Here is a 9,672-nt window from a genome sequence, read left to right on the forward strand (position 1 = left end):
AGCAAGAATTAAAGGAATAAGAACACTTCTAGGCACAAGTCAGTCTACAATGCAGATAATAAAGAGTTTGCATTGCACTGATGTAAAGCTTCTGTGTGTTCAGCCTTCAGTAACTTTGGCTTTTCACACAATGGAAACCAGGTAAAAGGGGCCCAGATCCATCTCACCAAGACCCATCACCCAGGGTGCAGAGAAAATACACTCCTTACCCAAACCAAGAGATAAGCATCACTCTGTGGGTCCCGAGTACATTTCCTCGCTTTAATATACATGGGCAGGTTTCCACGTGCAGGAGAAGAAGATGACCTTCCATGAAAATGAATGTACGGGGAGTCCTTAAGTTCACGGATGTACTCATAATCACCTTTCTCTGGGAGATTTATAACATGGTTATGCACCTGCGTTAAATTAGATTTGAAAAATTTCTGCTAATCTAACAAGTTTTAGATACAGGACATTCATGTTTCTTTATTTCAAACTGATTTTAGACATCAGTTCACTACACATTTCACTCTATTGTTTTGTGCTGGTAAGTGTAATTGTTTTCATTAAATATGATAGAAATAGTGTATTAAATGACTATAAAATTGGCATAAAAGGAATCCTTATTTGGGGAGAAGATGTCAAACCCACATACGAATAAAGAAAAAAATCTTTTACATTTGCAACACACACTGGGCCTATGAAGAATTCTGCATAAATGTAACGGATGACATTTAAGTAGTGGTAGTTCTCAATAAGTTATGCTGGAGTTACTGATTTGTGCAGTTACGTTTATGTAGAATGGGAAGCTGGCATTGTAGCTATCAGATCATGGCTCTGTATAGAAGGCTTTCTAGTGAATTAGATGTTAGATAAGCACCAGACTGAGGCGGTTCCTGATCTCTGTTACTTGGTAAGTTTTAAAAAACTAGTTCAAAATCAACTACTGAATTGAATTGATCACTTTGATGATCATTCAAGTAAATACAGACAAAAGACAATGCTCGAATTATTAAATAAGTGAATTTACAAAGACCTGTTGGTGAATAATTCAGACACTTTTCCTAAATTTGCATCTCTATTTCGAGTGGCATCCAGCAGGCGTTTAGAGGTTTTGTGGCCCTGGTTCCCCACTTTTGCCCTGATTTTGTGCCTTTGCTGAGGTTCTCCATGTGGCTGCCGGTCAGAGGCGTGGGAGGCTCTCGGGACCAGGGACTCTGGCCTCCCAGACTGAGGTAGGGCACGCTCCCTGGTTCTCTGGAAAGCTCCCAGGAGACTTGAATCCCCAGCCGTGGGCTGAGAGCACAGGCTCTGCTGCCTTTGTAGGTTTTCTTTCTTTCATTTTTAAAACGTGTCTTTCCAATTCAGCAGCGGGCCTTTTGGAGGCAGGGATGGTATCCCTGTCCTGGTGTAGAGTCTGGTCCATCGTGGGCAGTCACGGTGTTGGTTGGATGAATGAGATTATGTGCCACGTCTTCTAAGATGACTGCACTGACTTCAGAGCTACACGACCACACCGAAAATAGCTCAGAAATTAAGCTGAGCCACTGAGAAGCAGAACCCGCCTTCACAAAACGTGAAGACGAGAAACCTCGGCAAAGATCCCAACCAGTGTGATCTCAGCAGGAGTAAAGGAGGGGGCACTAAAGTCAGCCCCCAAGGCGTGAGGTTCAGAAGATTCTGGTCGGGCCATCAGCGCCCAGAGAGCCAGGGGCCAGGGGGACATGAGAGAGGACCGGGAGGCGTGTGTGGGCAGCGGGGAGTGGAGCTCAAAGGAGGGAACGAGACCCCGTACCCAGGCTTAAAGGGACCGAGAGCCCCCAGACCTGAAGACCGCCCAGGGGCACCTCAGGCAACAAGTGGGATGATGTCTTTTTAGCTTCGAACCCAAACAAGTTGAGATGAGGACATTTCCAAGGCGAAGGAAAGTGGACCAGGCAACCCAAAGCTCACCTAGGATTATAAGCTTTGTCATAGGCAGTCTTTTGTTTTTGCTTTTACAGATTTGCACTATGTTGAGGCTTAGAGAGGTGAAGTTACTTACTGAGCTAGAATAGCTCTTGTGTGGTGTGCCCTGCTTGGCATCTGGGGACGAGTGGGTGACGGGAATGCAGAACAAATGCAGCTCTGCGGGTTCTCTCCCATGGGGCCCCTCTCCTCACTTCTCCCAGCACAGACTCAGATTCTCAAAAGGCATCCTTAAGGCACAAAGCTGTGAGAATCGTTTATCAGCCTAGAAACCTGTTTCTTTTAATAACAAGTGTATTAAAGTGCTGGTTCAATGATGGTTTTTCCCTCCCTGCCCACCCATGAAGGGGCATTTTCCACAGGAGTTCTTATAATTGGCGGTAGGTGAGCCCTTAGAAAATCCTCAGCCTTTAACAAATACTTTAGCACTGTGTAAGCAAAAGATAAGAAGGAAGAGTAATTTTTGCTTGGTTAAAAAATTAAAATAAAAGTGCTCACTCGCTTTGTGCAGAACGAGCCTAAACACACAGGCTTGTAGGATCTGCTCTGTGCTCTCTGGTCTGGCTCATGTTTTGACACCGTTAGATACCTTCTCTTCCTCCTACTCGTGGGTCTTCAGCTGTCAATTTTTCCTTATCTTGTCCTGCGTGTTTAGTCTTTCCATAGACTTTGGGGTAGGTGTAGGTTTTATACAACTCACCTGAGTCTTTTCTACTGTCTGGATATTTTTCTTTAAACCCCATGCTAGCTATAAATTCAGTTCTCAATCAGAGACTGGTTTATAATGGACGGGTCCTCACCTTGTGTATCACCTCCACTTGTTCTTTGATTTCCAGTGAAAAGGCAGCGCCCAAGCTCAGCCATAGGTCTGCATAGTCCTGTTCTGACGCCTGAGGTATCACTTCTTTTTTCCCATATCAGCATCGTCTCATCTGTGAAAACTCTTGTTTTGATTTACAGTCATATTGACTTTATGTGGTATATGTTATTTTTAGTTCATCTTCTTATTTGGTATTAGTTACTAGATCAATTTAATGATCAATTCTCAACAATATAGAAGGAAATCATCCTGAACCAGATGCACATAAAGGTGAAAAACCATGGTGCCATATTTACCCTGAGACATTGGACACTGATTCTCTCTGATCTGATACCTCATCCAACCAGGTCCCTGAAGAAGGCAAAGAAATTTAACTTTTCACATGAATAACAGCTCTGCTGTGAAACATCACTGCAAGGTCCAGCAGGCCGGGCAGAATTCCGTGGAGAACTGTCTTGGACAGTCACACTGAAGGAGAGCAGTGCCCGGGCTGCTCTGTCCACAGCACCTGGGGACCTTGTGGCCTGTCTTTCCAGTCACCATAGAGACAGGCTGGAGGAGATGTGCCCCGAGAAGAGCTGCAGGGGAGCAGATTGGCCCAAAGGGGAGATGCAAGTGGCATAGAAGACCTGTTAGCGTCCCTCTGGGCTGGGGTGGAGGGTGCAGTGGGAAAAGGGCAGCACTCCCCAGGCCCCTTCTTCTCGCCACACCAGAGAGGGGAACCCTGGGAAAGGAGAGCGGGAGGGCTGGGCCTCCAGGAGGGGCTCCACCTGCCAGGGATCTCAGCTCCGGGAGGGACAGAACCAAGTCAAAGTGAAAGTGAAGGCCAGCCAGGCTTCCTGCTTCCTTGCGGGATCGGCTCAGCCTGGAGAGAGAGAGAGAGAGAGAGAGACACACACACACACACACACACACACACAAACACACACACACACACACACACACACACACGGAGATGGGGGGGAGAGAACAAAGTGAAGAGAGACTCTGGCCCTTCTCCCGAGGAGCAGCGCCCGCTTCCCTGCCCCCTGGGCCACCTGGGCCAGGGTCCTCCTGCCTGAACTCCACGTGGCCGAGAGCATCATCTGGGGCCAACGGAGGGGCTTGTCCCTAGAGGCGTGTTGAGAAAAGGGGCCTGTGATGGGACGGGGACAGGAACCTTCGACCTCCTTGCAGACACCGTGCCCCTTCCTCACCCCCTCCCTCCGGGGCCGCTGAGGGCAAGGCGTCCCGTCCGCTCACTTTGCTGCCCCGCCTCTCCGCCCCCGTTTAATGCCTGGACTTCTCCCCCAATCCTGTGAAGCCTCAGGACCCTTCACAGGACAATGTTTTAAATACAGAGAATAAGTCGCAGAGGATGACAAAGGCTGCCTGTCATACTGAAGTGACATCTACCGATGGATCCCCGGGGGAACATGGGGCCCCGGGTAAAAATCAGTGTTTAGTGGGGCCGTGCGTAAGTCCGGGGCCCCGCAGGGAAGAGGTGGCACGCCCGAGCTGAGACAGGCTGAGGATTGTTTGATAAAAAGACGCTACAAAGCACGGGCAGGGTGTAGGGCACAATGCAGAGCCCTGAAGCACATGGTTCCGGAAAGTACAGAGCTTTATCAACAGCAGAGACCAAAAGGAGGAGAGGCGGGGGCAGGACACGTACCTAGAGAAGGTGACTCAGTCCTGGGGACAGGCGGCCACGCGGGAGCCCTCCTGTCCCCCAGCCCGGGCTCCCAGAGGTGCCGTACGTGGAGCAGACTTTTCACAAAATGTACATCGATTTAGGGTGCAGCCGTTCTGTCAGCACTGGAGGCCTCCAAGCCCTTCACCTCCCCCCTGGCCCCCTCCCCCCTCCCCACCTCCTGTGTCCTGTGTTCTCTTAACCCTGAGCATCGTCAAGAGGTAGTCATGCGGCAGGTAAATTACCCGCACAGACCACATGGCTACAAAGTTCACTCACCATCACTCAGTCTTCATTTTTGTTGGCAAATATTTAAGAATACTTTAAACCATATGTGGAATTAGACTAATTGATTTCCCCTCCTTTATGCTAGACTAATTTTTCTTTTACGATTGATTTAAGAACAACACTCATTGATAGTTTTTCCCAGGAAATCTCAGTACTTGCAGGTTGGCTGGCCCAGGACGTCACCTCACTGTGCTGAAGGAGAAAATCTTTACAAGTTTCATCTTGAGATACAGTTAAACTTACCAAATTCTTTGGGAGCAGCGATTTAGTCTTTGACCATGTAGGCAGAGTACTTGGGAACTATTTGAAAAGTCATTTGTTCCAATGTCTTGTATTGTCATTCTACAAATTACACAAAACTATTTAAAAAGGAAAAAAAAGAAAGAACGATTATTATCAACCCGCAGAGATTCATTGAGAACGTATACCCAGTGTTCCGTGGCAGGTTTCCTTCTGCAATAATAGAGGGTAAGGGAAGGTCTGCCCCGGGGGCGGTTCTGCAAGGAGGCCAGGGGTCAGTTACTGGTGTAAAGTGATGGAGCGCGTGCCTGGGCTGCAGGGAGAGGGTCTGAGGGCGGTGTCCGTCTGGGAGACCCCAGAACCCCCTCCTGGCTGTTCCCCTCTGTTTCCCCCGCCGCCGTCTGACTCTTTGGCTGTTTGTCTCCAAGTGTCATAATGCTCTCTTTTAAAGTACAAGTTCAAGTTCAAGAAGTTTTGCTTCCTAAAAAGCCAGCTTGGTGCCTGCATATGAAACATGGAGCTCCTTTTCACGGGGGCTTTTGTTTTGTTTTGAAGTACAAAGCAGTTCTCCAAAACTGATCTCCCAAACCAAGGGTGGGATGTAAGTTGTCGTCTGTGGCTGGCTTTCCTGGACCCCAAATTGCCACCAGCGGTGTTCTCTCCTTGTTTTCCTTCCACCAGGATCCTAATGTGGTCGGTGGCTTGATGACTGGAATGGGTATTTGCAGATGGGGCTCTTGGCAAAACATGACCTTTTCTTCTTCTTCTTCTTCTTTTTTTTTTTTTTTTTCAGGCAGTGACTCTCTGCAGAAGGTCTTTTTTTTTTTTTTTTTCTCCTGAATTCTCAGAGGGCACACAGAGATGTAAAGGGAGGAACGGCTGAATATTCCTGCTAGTGTTTGGACCAGCCCAGCCCTAAAATGTTCTGGTTGTTAACACGGGGGAGATGGGCTTGCGGAAGGCTGACACAGGGATGGCTCAGCTTGCTTGCTCCTTCTGTGGAGTGTCTGCGTGACTTTGGAAAGGCTGCCAGGTGCCCATCTGTTAACAACACAACCTCTGCCACAAACACAGCTGTCGTGACAACCACGCCGAGTTCGTCTTTCAAATAAAACTTGTTAAAAGCTACTGCCCCCCAGTCCCCACCCACTGCAGTTAACTGCCTTAAATCGCCCTCTGACTAGTATTTATTTTCTTAGGCCTACCTTACTTGTGCAGCTGTGGCGTGCCAGCCTTTGATTTAAAATAACCCTACCAGGTTGAGCGTTTACAGTCCCCCAAAGGTCAGGATGTGTTTAGGGTCCCACCCGAACTTTCTCAGGCTGCAGAGCCGGCATCCAGGGCCCTCTGGTCACCCCTCCGTTACATGGTCTTCAAGTCTGGCAGCTGATGGGTCAGCTGATTTCTTCCAGATGATGGCTGACCAGGTCGACACACTTAGAGGAGAACTAGAGTGCAAAGGGTGGAAAGCCTCACCCTCAGGCCAGTGTCCCTCCCGGCACCCCTGGTTCCCCCATTTTCATGAACTTGGGTGGCAGAGGCAACTTTGGGCTAATTTCATCTCACCTGTGGAACCTGAGTGGAGTGGGCGATGTAACAGTCCAGCGGCACGGGGCGTCCTGGAACGCGTGTTTTCTTTTACCTTACATATTTGAAATCGTAAGGGACGTGTGACCCCTTGGGATGAATCTTTGATTGAAAAGCAATTTAACACTCTTAATATGTTCTCTGGAGCTGGTCCTTTTAGAAAACCTTTCTGTAGTAGAGAAGCATCTTCAGTGCAGCCTGTAAAAACGGGCACTCTACTTAGAAAAAAAATAGGCTAAGGTAGGAAAAGTGAAATGATGAAGAAACATCCTGTGTATCTGGGAATGCTTTGTACCTTTTGGAAATGAAAAGCAGAAGAGCCGTTACTGATTGCGAGGAGGAGGCCCAGAGCCCGTGCCTGGATCTGAACAATGTGGTCAGTACCAAGCGTTTAGGAGAACAACCGTGCCTACAGCCCTGGGAGGCAGACGGTGCCCTTTGCACGCTGCATCCCGCCCTGCACGTGGCTGAAGTGCTGCGGACGCTGACCACGCAGCGGTGTTTGCTGAAGGAACACTCAGGTGAAAGGTGGTGAGGATGGGATGCTGTTAAAGGGTAAACTTTCAACGAGAATCAGATCCTGGCTCTCACGCAAACACGATCAACACGTGTCAAAACTTTTATTGAATGTACTAATTAATGAAGAAAACAGTAAGGTAGCAAGACACCTGGTTCAAAGAGAACTCCAGGGACCACACACGGATTGCAGAGAAGGAACGCTGACTTGAGGTTACAAATGGGCACGAACTGGCCAAATGCGTCCGCGATCGCAGGGCCACGATCAGTTGCCTTCCGAGGGACACCGTACACATTTCTGTGGGCAGAATTATTTGCATAGTTACCACTTTTCTACAAGTTAACTTGTGTCTCTACAGAGTTGTAAAATATCCTAGTTGAGGAAAAACGAAGATGCACGTCCTACAGAGTCAGACAAGCCTGTGGTCTCAGGAGTCCGCTGAGGCCTATCCGGCAACTTCACTCGTCTCCGAGGTCGGCACTTTGGGTGACGCCACCTCACAGCTGAGGAAGCGGAGAGAGATGAAGCCCCTGGCCCGAGGTTACAGAGCAAGGGAGGGGGCCCAGCCGTGCAACTCCGCCGCCCCAGCCTCTGCCTGAGGATGCAGGTCGTCAGGGGGTCAACGGGCCCAGCAGAGCGGCCTCTGTTACTGTTGCGCTCGAGTCCTCAGGAGGTGCCTCCAGGGAAAGTCGGGCCTTTGGAGGCAGAAGTGGACGCATTGTGCTTCTTGCTGGCCGTTAGTTTGCAAGTTACATCTGCACCTGGCACAGCGCTGTTTTCTCACCTTGATTCGCGTGTCCACCGGCTCTGATGCCGTCAGCAGCGGCTGTGGCTGAACAGCTTCACGGCAGGTCGAGTGGCACCTCCTCATCCCAGTGGGACATCTGTCCGTCACAGATCCAGGCAGCCGGCGACCTCGGGCCACGTACTGGTAGAATATGTTTGCTCAGGTGTCTCCAGTTAGAAAGGCCCCTCACGAGGCCTCCTGCACCCGAGGTGCTGGGCCACCCCTACTCCTGACCCTGCATCCTCCGGGGACCAGGCCTAGTTTCGTAAAGCGGACCGTGGCCAACATGGAGAGCTGCAGATTCCCAGACTGGCAAAAAGTCTTCCTATTCATTTTCTCCCCTAGTTTCCACTGCTTTATATTAAAAAAGAAAGTCCAGGAAATATTTAGCACAGTCGGAGAGTTGTACCCTGGGGAGCTGTAAAACTTTACCATCCCCGGCCTCCTTCTGTGTCATCCTTACCTACCCTGGAACCCGGGAGATTCTTCTGGGGGAGGTGGTGCGTTGGGTCACACACGAGCAGGTTAGCTGCAAAGGCTCCCGGGAAAGAAAAAGGACCGGGAGGCTCCTGTCCGCCCACCCAGGACCAGGATGGCTCATCCACCGGCCAGCTGTGCGCAGAGCAGGAAACCAGGCACGGTCTCCCTCCTCCAGCCTGGGGTCCCTTTGCTTAAGAAAGACCAGAGAGGAGAGAGCAGGTCATCCATGGTGTGGGAGGACTGTGGCTTTCTTTTTTTTTTTTGCCGTGTTTTTGTTTTTAAATGAGCGTTGGCCCTCCTCGTGTAAGGACAGTTGGGGCAGGACCCAGTGTTATCTGATACTTCATGAAGAAAAACAAAACCAAGCAATGCAGTGATAATAGAAATCATTTAAAGTCTCGCTTAAAAAAATTGCTTTGTCCCTGGAAGGTTCCTTTAGAGAGATTTGGTGGGGAGGGATGTTGGCTCCCATTTGTCTTCAAGGGGCAAAGGGGCAAAGCTGGGAAGAAGGCTCGTGAGGGTGGGATGGGATGGGGGAGTTTCTTTTATCAATTCACCTTTTTCTGTGCTGGAGTCATAGCCCCCTGTGGGCATCACTTCCTAACTCTTCCTGTCGTTGGTAGATTGAAGTTGGCCATGGTGGGATATTTACACCATGGTAGTTGGCAAACACTACAAATTCAGGCTCCTCCACCCCCGCCAGAGTGCCAGGTCATTAAATGCTCACTCCACTTCACGTACACCAAGTACCGAGAGCACTGTTTGGCGTACAGCTGGTGCCCAATAAGTACTCGCTGAGGCAATGAATAAATGCATCTTGTTGACAATGTATAGGAAATTTAAGGAAAATTTCTCTCTACTAAAATAAAAAACATCCTAAGTTATCGAAGTTTAGAATTTTATCTTGAATTTCCTTAACCGTATCATGTAACTTCTGGTTTGGTAGGCAACATTTAAGCTGCTTTTCATCCTTTGCCTCTTTGAGTCTCCAAACAATCATTGGCAAAGCGGGAATGTTTCTCCTTATCACAGAGAGGGCAGGAAGGTTCACCGTAGCCGAGGGAAGGTCACAACACTGTGAAGGGACAGAGCTCACGTTCAAACCCAAGGCTGGCTGACTTCAAAGCTGCTGCTTGGCCACAGGACAGCAAAGCCTCATCGTGACGTGAAGGAGGCCATGCCATCCAGCGCCCTCCCTCAGGTCCCGTGTTACTTAACGAGCAGGGTCAATGAACTTCCAGCCCTGCACACGTTCCCTTATTCCCTGCCGGGAGATGTGAGAGCAGACAGGTACGCGTTTTGGACTCAGGGCAGTAAATTCAGCCCCCTGG

This window comes from Eschrichtius robustus, chromosome 18 (assembly GCF_028021215.1).
Source record: "Eschrichtius robustus isolate mEscRob2 chromosome 18, mEscRob2.pri, whole genome shotgun sequence".
Classification (NCBI taxonomy): domain Eukaryota; kingdom Metazoa; phylum Chordata; class Mammalia; order Artiodactyla; family Eschrichtiidae; genus Eschrichtius; species Eschrichtius robustus.